The 22,311-nt window shown below is 36.1% G+C and overlaps 1 protein-coding gene across 26 annotated transcripts in view; it reads left to right on the top strand.

Annotated features, from left to right (window-relative positions):
• The window catches only part of ZNF644 (zinc finger protein 644), a 108,497-nt gene that overhangs the window by 50,402 nt on the left and 35,784 nt on the right, over positions 1-22,311 (top strand). The window contains exon 1 of one of the 26 annotated variants that reach the window (XM_063625442.1): positions 16,825-16,848. The exons of the other annotated variants lie outside the window; for them this stretch is intronic. The gene's annotated coding sequence lies outside the window, so the exon portion shown is untranslated. Of the gene's footprint in view, positions 1-16,824; positions 16,849-22,311 lie in introns of those variants that run through there. 26 annotated transcript variants of the gene reach the window in all.

The raw sequence follows: 22,311 nt of genomic DNA, 5'->3' as shown, positions 1-22,311 counted from the left end.
TTCTCCTGATATTTATGATTGTAAACTGAGCCACTATAAATTGAATGACTTAAAAGTATCACAAGATAATGAAGTGCTAAATATTGACATCTCCTGCAGCACCCTCTATAGTTGACGGGCTCTTCTATTTTTTAAACTGGTAAAAACAAAAATCGTGGTTACCTTATATATATATATATATATTTTTTTTTAACAAAAGTTTATATGATGTTTACTCTTTCTACACTTACCACAGATATTTTTGTCTGATGGATTAAAAATCAAAACCATGATAAATACAGACTTATTTAACATTTATATAGTGCTTACTACCTGCCAGGCACTGTTATAAGTACTTTTTAAATATTAACTCAATCCTCATTTTACAGATAACAAAACTAAAATATGAGTTTAACAATGGAAGAGCTAGGATTTGAATGGGGTAGTTTAACTTGAGAGTCTGTGCTATTAAAGCCTTATGTTATACTGCTCTCAACAGAGTGGTAAAATAATTTAGTAAATATTAAAATAACTCAGTGAAATAACAAGAACTATTACACAGGAAAATACATAATTACATGTATACTCTTATTTTATTATGCTCTCACCCATTTTTTCCACCCCTCAGGTTATTCTGGAGCAAATCCAGACATATTTGTTATTTATTGATCTCCACCTCATCCCCATTGGTAATTTTTTTCCAGTTGTTTTTTATTATGGTAAACTATACGTAACATGAAATTTGCCATTTTAACCATTTTTAAGTGTACAGTTCAGTGTTCCTATGTACATTTATAATGTGCCTTCATCACCACCATCCATCTTCATAACTTTCTGTCTTGCAAAACTGAAACTCTATACCCGTTAAACAACAATTCCTCCTTTTCTCCTGCTCCTGAGGTCCTGGAAATCACCATTTTTCTCTCTTTGAATTTGACTACTCTAAATGTCTCATAAGCAGAATCATACAGTGTTTGTGTTTTTCTGACTGGCTTATTTCACAAGTGTGATGTTTTCAGGGTTCATCCATGTTACAGTATTTTGCAGAATTTCCTCCCATTTTAAGTCTGCATAATATTGCATCGTATGTTTGTAACACATGTTGTTTATTTGTCCATTGGTGGACACCTGTGTTGCCTCCGCCATTTAACTATTGTGAATAATGCTGCAGTGAACATGGGTATACAAATATCTCTTCAAGACCTTGCTTTCAATTTTCAGAGATACATACCTAGAAGTGAAACTGCTGGATCATATGGTAATTCTATTTTTAGTTTTTTGAGGAGCCACCATAGTTTTCTGTAGTGGCTGCACCATTTGACATACCCACCAACAGTGCACAAATGTTCGTGTTTCTCTCCATCCTTGCCAACACTTGATATTTTGTTTTTTGTTTTTTTGATAGTGGCTATGATGTGTCATTATGGTTTTGATTTGTATTTGTCTAATAATTAGTGATGTTGAGCATCTTTTCATATGTTTATTGGCCATATGAATGTCCTTGGAGAAATGTCTATTCAAGTCTTTTGCCCATTTTTTAATCATGTTTTTCTGTTGAGTTGTAGTTCTGTATATGTTCTAGATATTAATCCCTTGTTAGATATATGATTTGCAGAGATATTTTCTCCCATTCCATTGGTTCTCTTTATATCTTTTGTTGCACAAAAATTTTTACATTTTCACAAAGTTCAATTAGTCTTTGTTTGTTTGTTTAGACAGAGTCTCATTGTGTCGCCCACGCTGGAGTGCAGTGGTATAATGACTTGGTTCACTGCAACCTCTGCCTCTGGATTCAAGCGATTGTCATGCCTCAGCCTCCTGAGTAGCTGGAACTATAGCTACTTACTTGCATGTTTCATTGTTTTCCAGCCTTTACACTGTATGCTTAAAATGCAAATGGAATAATATAAGAATATAAGAATAATGAGAAGTAATACTTGGAAATGTTCTGAGAAATGATGAAAAAAGGGCCTGGTTTCTATCTGATTGAAAAGAGGTGAGACTTGGGAGAGCAGTCAGACTCCCTCTCTCCTTCCCACCTCTTCTCCTCATCCCCTCCCCTAAGTACCCTGGCTAGGAATTCTAGTACAGTGTAATGTAAAAGTGGGCTTTTCTTGCCCTGGCGTGGTGGCTCACACCTGTAATCCCAGCATTTTGGGACCTGAGGTGTATGGATCATGAGATCAGGAGTTTGAGACCAGCCTAGTCAACATGGTGAAACCCCATCTCTACCAAAAATACAAAAATTAGCCAGATGTGGTGGCATGCACCTGTAATCCCAGCTACTCAGGAGGCTGAGGCAGGAGAATCACTCGAACCCTCTGGTGGAGGTTGCAGTGAGCTGAGATCACGCCATTGCACTTCAGCCTGGGTGACATAGTGAGACTCTGTCCCCCCACCAAAAAAAAAGAAAGAAATGTTTGAATATTGCTTTTATTATATTGAAGTAGTTTCCTTCTATTCCTAGTTTGTTGGATCTGTTTATTAACAAAAGGATATTGAATTTTGTCTTTTTTTTTTTTTTGCATCAATTGCAATGGTCATGGGTTTTGTCCATTCTTTTGTTAATGTGCTGCGTTACATTGATTTTTTTTTTATGTTGAACTATCCTTGGATTCCAGAAATAAATCTCATTTGGTTATGGTGTATAATACTTTTAATGTGCTGTTGAATTTTGTTTGCTAGTATTTTGTTTGAGGTTCTCAATCTCTTTTCTACCTGGATAAATGAAGGCATACAGATAATTTTCATAATAAAGCCATACTACAGTGTATATTTATAGTTCAGTGCAATGTAAGTGATAGTTTTTTTTTTTTTTTTTTGAGATGAAGTCTCGCTCATTTGCTAGGCTGGAGTGCAGTGGCGTGATCTCGGCTCACTGTAATCTCTGCCTCCTGGGTTCAAGTGATTCTCTTGCCTCAGCCTCCTGAGTAGCTGGGACTACAGGCATGTGCCACCACGCCCAGCTAATTTTTTGTATTTTTAGTAGAGACAGGGTTTCACCATGTTGGCCAGGATGGTCTCGATCTCTTGACCTTGTGATCTGCCCTCCTCAGCCATATATTTTTTTTAATAGATAATCACTTATATACCCTGGTATTTGGTTGTATATGCTTCACACTAATTACAACGCTTTTTAATCATATGATATCTGAATTCTAGACCATTGTTTTCAATTATGGCTGCACATTACAATGTCAAAGGAGATATTCACACACACACATACACACACACCATTGCCAGAGTCGTTTAGATTGGAATTTTTCAGAAGGCCACTGAACATTAGTAGTTTTAAAAAAGTCTTCAAGTACAGAAATATTTAAAAACTCTCTAGATTGTTTTGGCTACAAATACAAGTTTTATGGGGTGCTTTAAAAAGTCTATAGGCCTTGGTAAAGTGGAATCAAATTCCAGGGGAGGAGTTGCACAATCTGTCATTTTTAAAAGTTTCCCAAGTTTACCTGAAGCACAGCTAGGTTCTTAATACTGGTCTAGAATTTTCTCAGCCACAAGAAAGGATAGTTAGCAATTTATTTTGATTAAGATCATTTGCAAGGGCCCTGAATACAGGTTTTCTATTGTATGGGCTGAAAGGAGATCCATATGTTTTATATGTCAATTATACAGGAGCTAAGTTGTTTACTTAAGGAAATTGACGTAAGTGTTTATCCAGATATTAATCTAATTGCTGTATACGGTTGCAATAATATGAATAGGCAGGACCACCAAATATTTTCTTAGGCAAACTTGTTCTTATGTCTAAACTGGTATTCTGCTCACATCTCAGCATTTAGCATAAAGCATGTTGGAGATGACCTTAGTTTTGTGTTTTCAGAAGGTAGAAATAGTTGTGTATATCACAGTAGAACTTAAATGCAGTATGATTTAAAACATCTCATTTGTTCTGCCAAGTTGAGCATATTAGTCTGCTAGGGCTGCCATAAGAAACTACAGTAGACCTACCTAATCCGTGGGGGTTACATTCCAGTACCTCCAGTGAATGCTAAAACCTCAGTACAGAACTCTATATGTGCTGTTTTTTTCCTACATATACATATCTGTGATAAAGTTTAATTTGTAAATTAGACACAATGAGAGATTTAAAACAATAATAATAGAACAATTAAGTAAAGTAAGGTTTACTTAGCACAAGCACTACGATACCTAGACAGTTGTTTTGAGAACTAAGATGGCTAATAGATAGGGAGCATCTACAGCATGGATACACAGGACAGAGGGATTAGGATGGAGCAGGACAGTGGGAGATTACATCACACTACACAGAACTGTGTGCAATTTAAAAGGTTTGAATTATTTTTGGAATTTTCGATTTAATATTTTCAGACCATAGTTGACTGGGTAATTGAAACCTCAGAAAGTGAAACTGCAGATAAGGGGTGACTATTGTACCACAGACTGGGGAGCCTAAACAGTAGAAATTTATTTTCTCACATTTCTGGAGGCTAGAAGTCCAGGATCAAGATGTTAGCAGGCTTCGCTTCTCCTGAGGCCTCTCGCCTTGGCTTGCAGATGGCTGTCTTCTCCGTGTGTCCTTACATGGCCTTTTCTCAGTGCATGCCCGTCCTTGGTGTCTCTCTGTAAGTCCTAATCTTCTTATAAGGACACCAGTTAGATTGGATTAGGGCCTACCCTAATGGCTTCATTTTAACTTAGTACTAGGGCTTCAACATATGAATTTTGGGGGGAACACAATTCAATCTGTGACATTGCATTTAAAGTGTTGTTCTTTATAGCGAATGAATTAATGAGTGGAGTTAAATTATTTGGAATTATCAGATGCTGCCTACTGAAGAAAATTTGCCAAAAATGATGACTTTGATTTTTGTAATGAATATTTAACCATACTTTTAGAATGTAATAACAAGATGTGGTGCATTGAGTCAGATGTGTGACTTTTGGTTTGCTGTGGCAAGTAAATAGGATAAATGCATCTAGATGTGCATATATGCATTCAAGGTATACTGATAAATGTATCTATTTATCAGTATATCTATTTATCTGTATATATTGAAAGATATCCTTAAAGTATTCAGGAAAAGAATTATAAATCTGAAAGAGAGTTACAATATACCTTATTTTATGTCATCTATTATACAAAGTTATTTAAAAAATTTATTCAACCCACTTTAAATACTACTGTGATATTTAAGGAAAGGGTAAAAATTTGTACTGTCTGTTAAAATTACACAGTTTAATCTGGAGATAGTCATTGTTTAGGTACCAGAAAGCTAATGATACAACAATAAATGTGACAGAGATTTAAATTTTCCTTATTTTCTCAATTCAGAGAAATAGTAGTGGTATTAGAACCATTGTAAAAAGTCTGTTTATCACACATCACATTAAAATGAGAGGCTCCCCCCCAAAACCAAAATATATTAGAATGCTTATATACAGTTTAAAAGGAAATTAGCTAGTTGACAAATTTTTAATTTGGGGGCAAAAAGTTGCCTATGCAATACTGTATTTTGATATTACCCTATTGTAAATTATATCTCATAGGCAGCCTTTTAAGTTTTCAGTGCATATCAATACATTTACATACATAGGAAATTTTTTAAATTTTTCTGCAAATTCCTGCAAAATAACTGATGATGAGGCATGTGAGTTAGGTATATCACTAATTGAGATAAGGTGTATAGTGACAATTTCTATTACTTTTCATGCACTTTTAAATTGATTGCATGATTGAATATTAAAATAAGCTTGGATTTTTTTTTTTTTTTTGAGACGGAGTCTCACTCTGTCACCCAGGCTGGAATGCAGTGGTGCAATCTCAGCTCACTGCAACCTCCGCCTCCCAGATTCAAGCAATTCTCCTGCCTCAGCCTCCCTAGTAGCTGGGATTACAGGTGCCTGCCACCACACCTGGCTGATTTTTTTTTGTATTTTTTTTTAGTAGATTTTTTTTTGTATTTTTTTTTAGTTTCACCATATTGGCCAGGCTGGTCTCGAGCTCCTGACCTTGTGATCCACCCACCTCTACCTCCCAAAGTGCTGGGATTACAGGCGTGAGCCATTGTGCCCAGCCATAAGCTTGGATCTTTTTGTGCACTCACTGGTGGCTAGGGGCAGGCTACCCAGAAATATGCAATGTGTCTGATGAAACCAGTTGAAGTTAATAAAAGGAAAATTTGTTGTGTTTAATTCCTATAATTGACTGATTTCAGGGCTTTGTTCATTTATAGTCAGCCTGTGTTGTCTGTGTTCCTTCATTAGGTTGACTACTACCTTTTAGTTGTTCAAAACAGCATATGCAATAGAAGACATGGTTCCCATTCTCTTGGAATCACAGGGAAGGTTTTTGTTTTTATACTTTGGAACTTAGGTCCATTAGGAGAGAGAAATCAATAATCATCAGCTGAATATTTGAAAGAGTTCTGAAAGGAACAGTTCTGTAAGAGCGTATGTCAAAGGAACTTGACACAGAGTGGGTTGAGGAGAGCTTCACAGAGTAAGTGACCTTAAGAGCTGTGATCTGATGAGATTATAAGTTAAGGTTAACTAGATTTGTGCGATAGAGGGCTGAGGATTCCAGACCAAGGGAACTACATGTACAGAGGCCCTATGGTGAAGAGGAACATGTTTGGGGAATTTGAGAGGAGGACAGTACTTTGGATCACTGAGAACTGATGGGAGTAGAATCTGAGACTACAGTGGAGAGATAGGCAGGGCCCAGCAAAGCCATTTCAACTGTATAAAAGATTTGGGATTACATCCTGAGAGAAGGGAAAATGTGTTTTACAGAGAAGTGGAAAGATGACTCTGTCTGTGGTGCAGAAAATGATTAGAAAAGGGAACAGTAGATTCTACTTAGAAGTCAGACATGCATTAACTTTAAGAAACTCTTTCTGCTTATGATAATGAACAGAAAAGTAGTCACAAATTGTGTTCAACACTCTAGGCACTATTTTGGATGTCTAGGGTACATCAGTGAGCAAAATATGTCTGTTCTCAAGAAGCTTTGTAGTGGGGAGAAAAAACAAATGATCAAATAATAATGTATCAGGTGTTAGTACTATAAAGAAAAATATCAGCAGAGAGGGGCATAGAGAGTTACTAAGAGTGCTGTTCTAGTAACTTTATTTTGGATGGTCTACAAAGAACTAAGAAGGAGATGGACACAAATGTCAAAGAACTGATCCATATGTATATTTGGAGGAAGAACTTCAGGCGGAGAATATTAAGTGCAAAACAACCAGAGCATAGTCGAGAAATAGTAAGGCCAATATTAGTACATTGAGAAGGAGAGTTGGGGCCGGGCACGGTGGCTCATACCTGTAAGCCAGACACTTTGGGAGGCCGAGGTGGGTGGATCACCTGAGGTCAGGAGTTCGAGACCAGCCTGGCCAACATGATGAAACCGCGTCTCTACTAAAAATACAGAAAATTAGCTGGACGTGGTGGCTGGCGCCTGTAATCCCAGATACTCCGGAGGCTGAAGCAGGAGAATCGCTTGAACCCAGGAGGTGAAGGTTTCAGTAACCAAGATCATGCCATTGCATTCCAGCCTGAGCAACAAGAGTGAAACTCCATCTCAAAAAAAAAAAAAGAGAGAAAGAGAGTTAGTCGAAGATGGGGTCTAGGACAAAGTGCATTGGATATGAACTATATGACTCATTACTTATATCAAAATTTAGTCCTTTTTTGCTGATAACATTTTATGTAATTAAAATAGTATTCTGTTATTTTACAACTTTTAGGAACTATTTTTTGTCCTCCTTTTAAATATGAAAAATATACAAAAATTTCAGAAAAGAAGAGGAGTGTTAAGGGTTGAATTATATCCTCCTCCAAATTCTTATGTTGAAATCCTGTCCCCCTCTACCTCAGAGTATAACCTTACTTGGAGATATAGGGTCTTTATAGAGGTAATCAAGTTGAATGAGGTCATTAGGTTGGGCTTGTCCAGTTATCACTGATGTGCTTATAAAAAGGAGAAATTTGGATACCGAGACACTAATAGAAAGAAGACGATGTGAAGAGACCTAGGAAAAAGATGGCTCTGTACAGGCCAAGGAGAAATCTGAAACAGATCTTTCCTCACAGCCGTCAGAAGGAACCAGCCCTACTGATACTTTTGTCTTGGACTTCCAGTTCCCAGATATTTGAGCCAATAAATTTTTGTTATTAAAGCCACCAGTTGCAGGACTTTGTTAAAAGGCAGCTGTAGCTATACAGATCCAGTATAGCTTTTTCTGTTATCCTAGCAAATTAATACAGATATTAACTAAAAAGCAAAACTTAACTCTCCTCACTCCTTCCCCATACTTAACAAGGGTAACAGATTGTTACAAAACGTTCCAGGTCTTTTATTGTGTTTGTGTGTATGTGTGTGTGTTTCATTAATTTGTAAAGCAACTTATGTCTTCTAAGGAAATATGGGGAATTTAAAAACAACAAGCAACAAAAAGTAAATGCTACAGCATTATATAATATTTCCTTGCCTTCCAAGAAAATTTTTAACTCTAAAACTAAATTCTATCACAATATACACAACTCTTCCAAAAAAAATTGACCTCTTTTATTTTTAAAGTTTCATACTAATATACTTCACAATCTTATTTAAATTTGTTAAAAGATTGATTTTTCCATTCCAGTATAATATTCCAGTATAGCTTTTTCTGTTGCTTCAGTGTGGTATTTTGGAAAAAGAATTTGTCACCACTTGGTGGCACTATGTGGCTTAAAAATGAATCACATTGTATGCAGTTAACTATACTGTTCTAGGTAAATGATTAAATTCAGAGGGAAACTGTTGATACTGAGCAACTTAATATAGTAAGTGTTTGATTCTTTTGTAAATAAAATAATAATTGGTATTGTAGAGTTTTATTAAAATGTCATGGAATATAAAAATATAACCCAAGGCTTAGTTTGGTGGGTAGAGAAGTATATAAATTTTTGATAGAAACCTCCCTTAGGTCAGGTGTCATTTGTCATTCTGTCTTAATGTCTAGACATTTGTCTAAATGTGAGAAAATAGATTTTTAATATTAGAAGCAAACATCTTCAACTTTAATAGTAATTAATGTTTTCCAAGGTATGTATTTTATTTTCTCTTATATAAACTTAAGAAATTGAAATTTTTTCAAATGATTAAGATACATAAAACTTAAAGGAAAACAGAAAAATTAAATACATTGAATGATGTCTTCCTGCAGCATATTGAAAAATCAAGCAGTCTTTTTAAAGATATTGTATTTGTTTCATTTAATTAGATAAAGGATCTTGAAGTATAACAAGAAAGTTATTTTGTTCCACACATAATTTTTGCTCCCTAGCAACCGACGTCTGATACCATAATTGTTACGGTATTTGTGTAATGTATTGTTTTCTAGGGTCACATATATAGCATATAAAAGATGGTGCTCTGTGTCTTTTTAAAAATTTAAATACAATATGTACAGGAAAATGCATGAAGCGTAGGGTACAGCTCAGTGAATCACCACAAAGTAGACACTCCATGACCACCACAGATCGAGAAATAGAATACTGCCAGCAACCCAGAAACCCCATATGTTTCTTTTCTCAGTCGCTATCCCTGTTTTTTCTTTCCCAGATTAACCACTTGCCTGACTTCAAAGAAAATAACTTTGTCTTTTACTTGTTTTTGAAGTTTTTCAGAAATAGAATTATACAGAAGTATTATTTTGTCTAGCTTATTTTGTTCAACATTATGTTTGAGAGTTGGGAATTTTGTCAGATGTCACTATGGTTCACTTGTATAATTTTATCACAATTTGTCATGTTACTGTAGGATATTTGGGCTGAATAATGCTGCTGTGAACATTCTTGTACATGTTTCTTGGTGCATATGTGCAACATTTATATTAGGTGTATACCAAGACTAGAATCTGGGTTATTGGTTTGACCAGTGTATGTTATGTTCAAATTTAGAAGATGACACATGAATTGCTTTCAAAATGGTTGTATCAATCACATCAAGTATATGAGGGTTCCTGTTGCTCTGTATCCTCACTAACACTTGGTTTTAATATCTTTAATTTTAGTCTTCTGAAAGATGCATTTCCCTGATCCAAATGGAATTGAATACCCTTTCATAAATGTGCTGGTTGTTTGGGTATCCATTTTTGCAAAGTCTCTTCTCTCCTCACCACCTTAACAAAATTACTGTTGAGCTTTCTGTTTCTATCTTACTGGTTTATAGGAATTATATAGTTTATGCATACAGCCCTATTTTTCCTATTGGGGTTTCTGTACTTTTCCTTTTGTTTTTAGGAGTTTTTATATGCTCTAAATACAGACTCTTTGTTGGTTACATTTAAAATATATCTATATTCCACTTTGGCTTGACTTTCACCTTCTTAATATTATGTGTTAATGAAAGGAAGGTTTTAATTTTAGTATAGTCCATTTTATCATTGTTTGCTCTTATTGTTAATGCTTCTGTTTCATTTAAGAAGTCTTTCCTTGCTCCAAGGACGTGAAGATATTCTCTTATGCTCTGAAACTATGCTTCTCAACTAGAGGCAGTTCCCTCCTCTCTAACCACACATCTCCCACCATCTGGGTAGGACATTTGGCAGTGTGAATACATGTTTAGTTTTTATAACTGAGTGAGTGGAGTACTCTGGTCATCTAGTGAGTTGGGCTAGTGGTGCTGCTAAATATCCTACAATGTACAGAATGCTAAGCATCTTACAATGCACAAAACAAACATCTAGCCAGGGTGTCACTGGTGGTGAAGTTAAGAAACATTATCCTAGGATCTTTTATTTTGCTTTCTACCATCTACCTAGAACTTATTATTGTTTATTTTGTATATTGTTTATTATGTATTTAGATCTACCTTCTATCTAGAACTGATTTTTGTATAATGTGCGAGGCATAGAATCACCTTTTCTTACATGTGAATGTATGTTTTATATGACATCGTTTATTAAAAAGATCACTTCCCTACTGCTCTGTGGTATCACCTTTGGCATAAATAAAATGACCATATACATATGGGTCTGTTTATGGACTCTGTTTTTTTTCCCCCGTTGGTCTACTTTTGTCTGTCTAAAGCACCAACACTATGGTATTTTAATTACATGGCATTATAATAATAATAATAATAATAATAATGTCTTTATATCCACTAAGGCCTACCTTGTTCTTATTTCATTGCTTTCCATAAATTTTTAGTCATATCAGTTACATAAAATTGAATCTATTCATTGAGATAGAGTTAACATCTTTATGATATTAGGTCTTATAGTTCATGAGTGGCAAATTATCCGTTTATTTAGCTCAGTGAGACTGAAATTCTTTCTTCTCAGGATCCCTTTGAACTTTTTAAAATAACTTTTATTTATATGATTATATCAGGTTATTTGTTGCTTATATCAAGGTTGTTTCTCAGCCTTGGCACAATTGACATTTTGGGCCAGATAATTTTCTGTTCAGTGGACTATCTGTGGATGGAGACTATCTGTGCCTCATAAGATTTTTACCTAGCCCCTATTCACTAGATGCTAGTAGTACTCACCCAGTGTGACAGCCAAAAAGTCTCCAGACATTTCCAAGTGTATTGATTCCAGTTGAGAACAATATTTACTGCTTTTGAAATTAAACAAATTTTAAATGTTTATAAGTTTATTTTAATATAATAATATTCCATTACATGTTAACATAAATAACACCATTTTGAGAAAAATATACATTCCAGAACAAAATTTAGTGAGAAGAGTACCATTGTTTTACATGTTTTAAAAATCTCTTTAATGTCTCACTTAATAGAAGACATTTGGATTCTTATACTTGCTTCAGTTCAGATATCATACGTTATATAGCCTCTGGAAAACTCCATTGTATACTTGTGAGAGAATGGCAGTGAAAAGGCAAATAAGGTGTTAGTATTATTATGAAAATAGTTTTGTTTATTGAAGATCCTCTAATAAGGTCTTAGGGATGCCCCCTGGGCCCCACAACTCACACTTTTCAGACCTCATGTCCTAGAGATCACAACATGCACCCTTGACCTAATTTAATCAAACTGTTAATAAATTAAATTAAATAAATTAGATTAGATTGATAATTTGCTAACTTAATTGTTTTATTTTTCCAGACAATGCAAGAAGCCTAAAACACTTCAATCTTATTCATTTCCTTCCATACTGTACCCCTTACTCAACTTATTTGCTACTATACTCTTGTGTTTTTAAACTCCATATATATTTTAGCCACCATGAAACATCATCATCGTTTTGCTGTATAGGTTTACCTACATATTTACCACTTGTATCGCTTTTTATTTTTTCCTCCCTCTTCATTTCTTCATCTGTGATCATTTTCTGTTTTTGAAGAACACTTTCTATTGTACCCTTTAGTGTAGGTCCGTAGTGAGAAATTCTCTTCGTTTTTGTTGTCTGGTCATGTTCTGTATTTCACCCTCACTTTTGGATGATTCTTTTTTAGGATTCTGAGGTGGCAGTTATTTTCTTTTAACAAGGATGTTACTCCTTTGTTTTCTCTCCCTTTTGTTGTTTCTGTTGAGAAATTGTTAGTCTTGTCAATGTCCTCCATCCAAAAAGACTAGCAAGAACACCCGTAGTTGAGCACATTTTTTACTTGTTACAATGAGGGAGACCACACACTAAAGGGAGCTTTAGGGTGTCTTACTAAGAAGATATTAGAAGGAACCTATTACAGGATTTGGACTTTGGTTGAGTAGTTTGGAGAGGGTCTAAGGAAGTGGAAGTTTGTCCTAGATTGGGTGTCGTCAGGACATGGGACATTTTATGATTGGCTATCTTTCTTTAAACGGAGGTAAAATTCACATTACATACGATTAACCATTTTTAGTGTACAATTCATTGGTATTTGGTGAACAGTAGTCCCTCCTTATCCATAGAGTGTACATTTCAAGACTGCCAGAGGATCCCTGAAACTGCAGGTAGTACCAAACCTTATTGCTGTCAGTCAGACACGTTTCTGTTCATGTCTTTCACCCATACATTTAATGCCTTTTCTCTTTTACCTAAGCTCTTAAAATGCACCATGTTCATAACTTTTGCAGTTTGAGGTGCGACAGGAAAACTTGCACAAACTTCTTTTTCTTTCTTCGCAATTCAGAGAGTAGAAGATTTGTTCTTACTGTAGATCTTAGCAACCTTAGAATTTTTTTTTCTCTTCTTATTGAGAACTTTCATCTTTTTATGTAAAAGAAACGGCTTACAGCTTCTCTTTGACATGTCTGAATTGCCAGTATCACTACTTTTGTGCTTTGGGACCATTATTAAGTGAAATAAAGGTTCTTGAACAAAAGTACTGCAATATCATGACAGTCAATCTGATAACCAAGATGATTGCTAAGTGACTAATGGGTGGAGAACATATACACTGGACAAAGGGATAATTCATATCCCTCTGAGTGGGATGGTGCAAGATGTCATCAAGCTCCGTAGAATAGCAATCTAAAACCTGTAACTTGCTTATTTCTGAATTTTCCATTTAATATTTTTGGACTGTGGTTGACTGCAGGTAACTGAAACTGTGAAAAGTAAAACTGTAGATAAGGAGGGACTACTGTATTTACACTGTTGTGCAACCACTAGCTCTCTAGTTTCTAAAGTGTTTCATCACCCCATAAAAACACCGTGTATTCATTACATAATCACTTTCTATTTGCCCCCTTCCATCACCTGGTAAAGCAACCTTTACTTTCTGTCTCTATATATTTGCCTGTTCTGGATATTTCATATGAAAGAAACCATAGAATATGTGACTTTTTGTGTCTGGCTTCTTTTACTTGGCAAGTTGTAGCATGTGCTTCATTTCTTTATGTGGCTAAATAATATTCTATTGTATGGATATACCGCAATTTACATATTATTCCTTAATGAATATTTGAGTTATTTTTACTATTTTGCTTTTATGAATACAGTGCTATAAACATATGTGTACAAGTTTTTCTGTGGACATGAGTTTACATTTCTCCTGGATGTATATCTAGGCGTTGAGTAGCTGGATGATATGGTAATCTATCTCACCCCTTTTAGGAACTGCCAAACTTATCATCCATACTTATTATCCCACCAGCAGGTATGAGGGTCTCTGTTTCTCTACATCAATGTCAGTAATTGTTAGTTTTCATTTTTTTGTTTATTAAAGCTATTCCAATGGATATGAAGTGGTATTATTGTAGTATTGATTTGCATTTCTTTAATGACCACGATGTTGAACGTCTTTTTATGGGCGTGGTCATTTATATGTCTTTTTTTGAGAAATGTCTATTCAGGTCCTTTGCTCATTTAAAAAATTAGGTTGTCTTTTTGTTGTTGAGTTTTTTATGTGTTCTGGATATTAAACATTTACCAAATATATTTCAATAATACCTGTTGATATACAAAGGATTTTTATTTTCATAAAGTTCAATTTCTGTTTTTTGTTTGTTTGTTTTGTTTTGTTTTTTGCTGTTTGTGCTTTTGATGTCAAAGAATCCATTGCCAAATCAAGAGTCATGAAGATCCAACCCATGCCTTCTGAGAGCTTTACAAATTTAGCTTTTATATTCAGATTGTTGGCCCATTTTGATTTAGTTTCTGTACCTGGTGTGAGACAGGCTTCCAACTTCATTCTTTTGCACGTGGTTATCCGGTTGTCCCAGTACCATTTGTTAAAAAGACTGTTCTTTTCCCCATTGAATGGTCTTGGCACTTTGTTGGAAATGAATTGGCCATAGATGATTGGGCTTATATCTGGACTCTGAAATCTATTCCATTGATCTATATGTCTGCCCTTCTTCTACTGCCACATTGATTACTATAGTTTTGTAATCAGTGTTCTGAAATCAGGGAGTGTGAGTACTCCTTCTTTTTCTTTCTCAGTACTGTTTTTGTTGTTCAGGGACCCTTTCAGTTCCATATGAGTTTGAGGATAAGCTTTTACAATCTTGCAGAAAGGCCTTTAGAATTTTGATAGGGATTGAGTTGAATCTGGGATCACTTTGGGGGAATTTTGCCATCTTAACAATACTAAGTCTTGAAATCCATGAACATAGATGTATTTCCATTTAATTAAGCCTTTAAGTTTTTCTAGCAGTGTTTTGTAGTTTTTAGTGCACAAGTCTTTTACTTTCTTCGTTACATTTATTCTTTTTTTTTTTTTTTTTAGAAGGAGTTTTGCTTTTGTCGCCCAGGTTGGGGTGCAGTGGTGCGATTTCAGCTCACTGCAACCTCAGCCTCCTGAGTAGCTGGGATTACAGGTGCCCACCACCACGCCCAGCTAGTTTTTATTGTTAGTAGAGACATGGTTTCTTGCTGTTGGCCAGGCTGGTCATGAGGTTACACTTATTCTTCTGGTTATTTTTTAATTTTTGATGCTATGGCAAATGGATTTATTTTCTTAATTTTCTTTTTGGATCATTCGTTGCTGGTATATAGAAGCACAACTGATTTTTGATGTTGCTGTTGTGCTTGCAAGTTTGCTTTATTTGTTTATTAGCTCTAGTAGTTTTTTTGTGGTTGCTAAGGGATTTTCTATGCATAGAATTATGTCATCCACAAATAGAGATAGTTTGACTTCTTCTTTTCCAATTTGGATGCCTTTTATTTATTTTTCTTACATAATTGCTCTGACTGACTTTTAGTACAGTGTTGAATGGCAGTGGTAAAAGTGGTAGCCTTGTCTCTTTACTGATATTAGGGGAAAAACTTGTCTCTCACCATTGAGTATGATGTTTGTTATGGGTTTTTATGCTCTTTGTCATGTTGAGGACATTTCCTTTTATTACTCATTTGCTTAGTGTTTTGTTTTTTTCATGAAACAGTGTTGGATTTTGTCAAATGCTTTTTCTGCATCCATTGAGATGATCATGTAGTGTTTTTTCTTTGTTCTATTAATGTGATGTGTTACATTGATTGCATTTCTTATGTTGAACTACCCTGGCATTCCTGGGGTAAATCACACTTGGTTATGTTATATGATACTTTTAATATGCTATTGGTTTCAGTTTGCTAGTATGTTGTTGAGGATTTTGGTGTCTACTTTCATAATGGATATTTGTAGTTTTCTTTCAGTATCTTTGGCTTTGGTATTAGGGTAATGCTGGCTGCTTAGAATGTGTTAGGAAGTGTTGTCTCAACACTGAAAGCCATTTCTGAAAGAATTTGAGAATAATTAGTGTTAATTTTGTTTCATAGAATTTACCAGTGAAACCGCATAGTCCTGGATTTTTCCATTTGGGGAGGTTTTTGATTTTTAGTTCATTCTCTTTACTTGTTCTAGGTCTGTTCAGATTTTCTATTTCTTCTTGACGTCATTTTGGTAATTTGTATGTTTCTAGGAATTTTTCTGCCTCATCTAGATTATATAATTTTTTGGCATCCAGTTATTCATAGTATTCTGTTATAATTCTTTTAATTTTTAAGGTTGGTACTAGTGTTCCCACTTTTATTCCTGATTTTTCACTTGTGTTCTTCTCTCTTTTGTTGTTGTTGTTGTTGTCAATTCCTTTGTCAATCTTGCTGATCTTTTTAAGGAACCAACTTCATTTTTTTAATTAGAGGGCGGCTCAGATAGGGGTTTCTTGTTTTTGTTTTTGAGACAGAGTCTGTGTTGCCCAGGCTGGATTTGAACTCCTGGGCTCAGGTGATCCTCCTGCCTCAGCCTCCTGAGTAATTGTGACTAAAGGAACCAATATTCTCTTATCTTTATTCTAAAGATTGATTATTTCCTTCCTTCTACTGGCTTTGGGTTTAGTTTGCTCTTCTTTTCCCTAAGGTAATAATTCCCAAAGGCATAAAGTGAGATGGCTAATTTGACATCTTCTTTTTTAATGTAGGTATTTACAGCTGTAAATTTTCCTCTGCGTGCTGCTTTTGCTGCATCCTATAAGTATCGGTATGTTGTGTTTTCATTTTCATTTGTCTCAAGATTGGCCATCATACTGAATCTCATCTGTAGGGAATGCAGACTGAAGCTGGGATAAACTTACACTGGCATACCCTGCTTTATTGTGTGTTGATTTATTGTGCTTTTCATATATTGTGTCTTATACAAACTGAAATTTTGCAGCAATCCTGCATCAAGCAAGTATACAGGTATCATTTTCTCAACAACATATGCTAATTCATATCTCCGTATCACATTTAGGTAATCCTCACAGTGTTTCAAACTTTTTATATTGTTATGGTGATCTGTGATCAGTGATCTTCAATGTTTCTATTGTAATTGTTTTAGGGCACCACAAACCGTGCCCAATCAAGATAGTGAACTGAATTGATCAATATTGTGTGTTGTGATTGCTTCACCAACTGGCCCTTCCTTGCCTGTCTCTCTCCCTCTCTTTGGGCCTCCCTATTCCATGAGACACAACAGTATTGAAATTAGGCAAATTTATAACCATACAATGGCCTCTATTAGTGTTTGAGTGAAAGGATGAGTCACATGTCTCTCATTTTAAATCAAAACCTAGAATTAAGCTTAGTGAGGAAGGCATTATACAAGATGAGATAGGCCAAAAGGTAGGCCTCTTGCCGCAGACATTTAGCCAAGTTTGTGAATGCAAAAGAAAAGTTCTTGAAAGAAATTAAAAGTGCTACTCCAGTGAGCACACAAATAGTAAGTAATCAAAACAACCTTGTTACTGATACGGAGAAAGTTTGGTCTGGGTAGAAGATAAAACCAGCTACAACATTCCCTTAAGCAAAAGCTTAATCCAGATCAAAACCCTAACTCTCTTCAATTCTGCGAAGGCCAAGAGAGGTGAAGAAGTTTCAGAAGAAAAGTTTGAAGCTAACAGAGGTGGATTCATGAGGTTTAAGGAAAGAAGCCGTATTATAACATAAAAGCTCAAAGTGATGCAGCAAGTGCTGATGTAGAAGCTGCAGCAAATTACCCAGAAGATCTAGCTCTGACAATTCATGAAAATGGCTACACTAACCGACAGATTTTTCAGTGTAGGTGAAACGGCCTTCTACTAGAAGATGCCATCTAGCACTTTCATAGCTAGAGAAAAGTAAATGCCTGGCTTCAAAACTGAAGCCTGAGAGACAAGCGGACCCTCTTGTTAGTGGCTGATGCAGCCGATAACTTTTAAGTTGAAGCCCAATGCTCATTGAACAATTCCATAAATCTTAGGGCCCATAAGAATTATGCTAAATCTCTACTTATGCTCTCTAAATGAATCAACAAAGCCTGGATGACAGTGCATCTGTTACAGCGTGGTTTATGAACTATTTTAAGCTACTGTTGAGACTTACAAGAAAAGACTCCTTTCGAAATATGCTCATTGACAATGTACCTGGTCATCCAAGATCTCTGATGGAGATGTACAAGATGAATATGTTGTTTTCTTACCTACCAACACAGCATCCGTTGTGTAGCTCATGGAACAAGGAATAATTTTGACCTTGAAGTCTTACTATTTAAGTACATTTCATAAGGCTACAGCTGCCGTAGCTAGAGTGATTCCTCTGATGGATCTGAGCAAAGTAAAGCGAAAACTTTCTGGAAAGGATTAGCTGTTCTAGATGCAACTTAAAACATTTGTGATTCATGGGAGGAGGTCAAAATATCAACATTAATATGAGTTTGGAAGAAGTTGATTTCAACCCTCATGTATGACTTTGAGGGATGCAAGACTACAGTGGAGCAAGTAACTGTAGATGTGGTAGAAATAGGAAGAAAGCTAGAATTAGAAGTAGAACCTGAAGACTGGGTGCCATGGCTCCCCCTGTAATCCTAGCACTTTGGGAGGCCAAGGCGGGTGGATCACTTGAGGTCAGGAGTTCAAGACCAGCCTGGCCAACGTGGTGAAACCCTGTCTGTACTAAAAATACAAAAATTAGCCAGGTGTGGTTGCGCAAGCCTGTAATCCCAGATACTCAGGAGGCTGAGCCAGGAGAATCGCTTGAACCTGGGAGGTGGAGGTTACAGTGAGCTGAGATGGCAACACTGCAGTCCAGCCTGGGCAACAGAGCGAGACTCTGTCTCAAAAAAAAAAAAAAAAAAAGTGGAACCTGAAGATGTAACTGAATTGCCGCCGTCTCACGATAAAACCTGATCAGATGAGAAGTTGCTTCTCTAGCGAAGAAAGTGGCTTCTTGAGAGGGAGTCTACTCCTAGTGAAAATAGTGTGAACATTGTTGAAGTGACAACATAGGATTTAGAATATTACGTCAATAAAGCAGTAGCAGGGTTTGAGAAGATTGACTCCACTATCAAAAGAAGTTTTACTGTGGGTAAGATGCTATCAAACAGCATTGCATGTTACAGAGAAATCTTTCATGAAAGGAAGAGTCAATCAATGTGTCAAACTTCATTGCTGTCTTATTTTAGGAAGTTGCCACAGCTACCCAACCTTCAGCATCTGCCACTCTGATTGTCAATATTAAGGCAAAAATCTCAGCAAAAAGAATAGACCTCACTGAATGCTCAGATGACTGTTAGCATTTTTTTAAAGCAATAAAGTATTTTTTGTTTGTTTGTTTTTGTTGTTGTTTTTTGAGACAGAGTCTCGCTCTGTCACCAGGCTGGAGTGCAGTGGTGCAATCTCAGCTCACTGCAACCTCTGCCTCCCATGTTCAAGCAATTCTCCTGCCTCAGCCTCCCAAGTAGCTGGGATTACATGCGCCCACCACCACACCTGGCTAATTTTTTGTATTTTTAGTAGAGATGGGGTTTCGCCATGTTGGCCAGGCTGGTCTTGAACTCTTGACCTCAGGTGATTCATCCACCTCAGCCTCCCAGAGTGTTGAGATTACAGGCGTGAGCCACTGCACCAAGCCACAATAAAATAAGGTATATACATTGCTTTTTAGACATAATAGCTTTTGTGTACTTAATCGACAACAGTATAGTATAAACATAACTTTTTTTTTTTTAAGTTCCAGGGTACATGTGCAGGATGTATAGGTTTGTTACATAGGTAAATGCGTGCCATGGTGGTTTGCTGCACCTGTCAACCCATCACCTACATATTAAGCCCAGCATGCATTAGCTGTTTTTCCTGATGCTCTCCCTTCACCCCCTACCCCATAGGCCCCGGTGTGTTCCCCTCCCCATGTCTATTAAATGTAGCTTTCATAAGTACTTGGAAACCAAAAAAAAAAAAAAATCGTGGCTCATTTTATTCCAATATTCACTTTATTGCAGTCGTCTGGAACTAAACCCACAGTATCTCCAAGGAATTCCTGTAATTAGTAAAGAAGGTGACATATCACTCATTTTAGTGAGCGGGGGAGATGTTTGGTAGTTTGTGTTGCACAATGACCTTGTCTGACATGGATCTTCTATGAGATACTATTTTTTTCTTAAGGCAACGTTGTGACAGAACATCAGATAGTCTGACAGCATGAGATTAGCTCTTGGACATCGGGAGCTGCTTTTTTTTTTCTTTTCCTCCATCTAATTGTTGTCTCTTTATAGGTATTCTTTTTTTCTGTGGCTGCTTTTAAGATTTTTTTTCTCATTGTCTTTTATTTTCATTAGTTTTCCCGTGACGTATGTAAGTGTAGTTTTTATTTATTCATCTCAGAGTTCCAGGTGCTCCCAGAAGCTTTGGCTTGATGTGTTGCATCAGTTTTACAAAATTCTCAGCCATTATCTCAGAATTATTGCGTCTGTCTTATATTCTCTCTTCTTTCCTTCTGGGATTCCAACTAGATGTTGGAATGTATGTGTGATCTTTAACCATATCGGTTTCAGCTCTTACTCTTTTCTCTATTTTTCATCCTTTTGTGTCCCCTTGCTTCATTCAATATACTTTGTTTTGACCTTTTTCTAGTTCACTAATTATCTCTTTAATTGTATCAACTTTCTGGTTTGTTACATAGTGGCCAGAGCATATGGTCTACAGTGATTTCTGTTTCTGTTGGAAGTTTCTCAGTGGTCATTGTAATACATTCTCAGATTTTATAAATGTTCTGTGTTTTGAAAAAAAGAATGTCTAGTTGTTGTATAGAGCTCTCCCTATATGTTTGATCAGTGGTCTACATACTTTTTTCTTCACACACTTCTTAAAATAATTTTGGAAAACTATGGTATTTTTAAGTTGGCATCTGACATTTTTGTCACAAATGAGAATAATTACATGTTTACATAGTACATTGTATGCATAATTTACATCTCATTTCTTCAGAATCTTTGTACTGTAGATTTAATTCATTAAGGTTACAGAAAATGTCTGCCTTGTAACATTTAACAAAGCCAGTCTTCACAGCTAAACCAAGGTGACCCTTTGTCAGTAAAAATGGCTTCATTTTTAAAATTCAAATAAATGTATTTGTATCACTGTTGATGACCTTTTCATTTCTGAATTTTAATTTTAAGACTGGGAATCAGGGAGAGGGGTGAGAGAGAGAAGTACAGAGAGAGAGACAGACAGATACTGAACTCTTCCCTTGAGCTGTTTTTTGATTAACTAAGACTGTGTGGCCTTCAAATTTTCCTATTACATGCTTTGCTGCAGTGGCCTTCTGCCTAAGGAGCTCTGTATTCTCAAACCTTTTATTTAGTTCCCCAAAGGTTTTTACACACTGGAGCATTTGCGCAATGCTAAGATTCTGGGCAGCTCTCTTCTTGACCCTTGAGGTATTCAGTTAGCAAGATAGATAGAAATCTTTGCCTTTGAAACTTAGTTTTAGAGGAGGGATGCACAAGCTACAACCACAGTAAATAAATATATTGCATAGTGTGTTAGAAGGTGTTAAGTGTTATGGGAGGCGGGGGAAAGGGATAAACTAGTATAAGTAGATTTGAGAATGCCAGCAGTGTGGAGAAGGTAAGGGTTTTGGGGTGTCAGTTTAACTAGAGTGGTCCGGGCTGGCATTATTCAGAAGATAATGATTGAGCAAAGACTTGAACCAAGATGAGATAGTTTGCCATGAGACTATCTGGGAGAAAGAGCATTCCATCTGAGGAATAGTCAATGCTAAGGCCTTACGCTAGTAGAGAACATATTCAATAATAGTAAAAACAGAACAACAACAAGGCCAATGTGTCTACAGCAGAGTGAGGGAGTTGGGGAGAGGAGTAGGAAACGAAGTCAAAGGGTTACTAGGTAGTATCTCTCTGTAGGTCCTTTCAGGTCATTGTAAGGGCTTTTCCTTTTTTATCTGAGAAAAACGGGGTCATTTTAGAGTTTTGAGGGACATTATCTGTATGGATCACTCTGATTGCTGTGTTGAGAGTAGATGGTAAGTGGGTAAGGGTCTGTCCTTGTACTAATACCAGATTAGTTAGCTGATGAAGTCCTAGTGGATCTGGGAATAGCAGTGATGAGAAGTGATGAGAAGTGATTGGATTCTGGATGTATTTTGAAGATAATGGCAGTAGGAGTTCCTGATGGTTTAGGTATGAGGT

This window comes from Symphalangus syndactylus, chromosome 12 (assembly GCF_028878055.3).
Source record: "Symphalangus syndactylus isolate Jambi chromosome 12, NHGRI_mSymSyn1-v2.1_pri, whole genome shotgun sequence".
Taxonomy (NCBI): domain Eukaryota; kingdom Metazoa; phylum Chordata; class Mammalia; order Primates; family Hylobatidae; genus Symphalangus; species Symphalangus syndactylus.
This window is presented reverse-complemented; position numbering and strand designations above follow the sequence as displayed.